Below are 989 nucleotides of genomic sequence, written 5' to 3'. Positions count from 1 at the left end.
CCAGGAGAGCCAGTTAGTTGCCCAGGAGGCACCCCGCGCTCCTCGGGGCTCCTGGTCCCCCTGGTCCCCTTATCCCTCATTCCTCAGCAGTACCTGTGTCTGAGGGACACAGGTCTTTAGGACACTTTGTGTCCTAAAGACAGGAGGGAAAGCCATCGTCCTAGGGTCAGCAGGCCCTTCTAGAGCATGGTAGGGTCAGGACAGTGAGGAGGAGGCATGGTCAGCCTGGCACCCAGATGGTCCTGGGAGAACAGGGCCCATTGTGTTGATGCTGGTCTCAGCAAAAGATGGAGTGTCCCCAGAGGCGGAAGGTCACAGGGCAGGCTGGCCCTGTGTCTGGACAATCTGGCCTTCCCAAAGCCCTGTTAAATATCAGATATGGCAACAGGGCCTGTGAATGGAGAGTGGACACTGAGGGCTTCTAGTGTCCAGGGGCAGGGGCAGGGCACACAGAGGGGCTGGGGGAGGCAGAGGAGAGAACATGGTGGGGCAGGGGCAGGTTCTCTGTTATGTACATAAGCCTGATTCCCACTGCCAGGTGGCCAAACACAGGTGGTACTGGCCTGTTAGCCTGGCCTGGCTGCCAGGGAGGCAGCAGACTGCGTGCCAAGGGACCCCACACCTGGTGCCTGGGCTGTCTTGCTCCTCAGGTCCAGATGATGAGGAGGAAGAGGTCGGGGTTGGGGGAGGAGAGGCTCTGGGCTAGAGGAGGTGGTGGAGGTTAGTGATTTCTAGAGACAGAAGCCAGCTCAGTGTGTTCCTGATTTTTGGCCAGTGAATCTCTGGGGCTTCCTTGAGGGAGGCACCTGTCTCAGCTGTAGTGGGCCATCTCCGATTCTGTAGGAGGATTCCTGTTTCTATCATTGCCTCTTGCAGGCTGGGGGAGGCTCCCTGCACCAGGGCTGAGCACCCAGTCCTACATGGTGGCTTTCTGTGCCAGAAAGCAAGCTGTCCCTCAATCACTGATCTGCAGGGGCAGGCCTTACTCC

This window comes from Muscardinus avellanarius (genome assembly GCF_963383645.1).
Source record: "Muscardinus avellanarius genome assembly, chromosome: 11".
Taxonomy (NCBI): Eukaryota; Metazoa; Chordata; class Mammalia; order Rodentia; family Gliridae; genus Muscardinus; species Muscardinus avellanarius.
The sequence above is the reverse complement of the archived record's forward strand: the minus strand, read 5'-3'. Positions refer to the sequence as shown.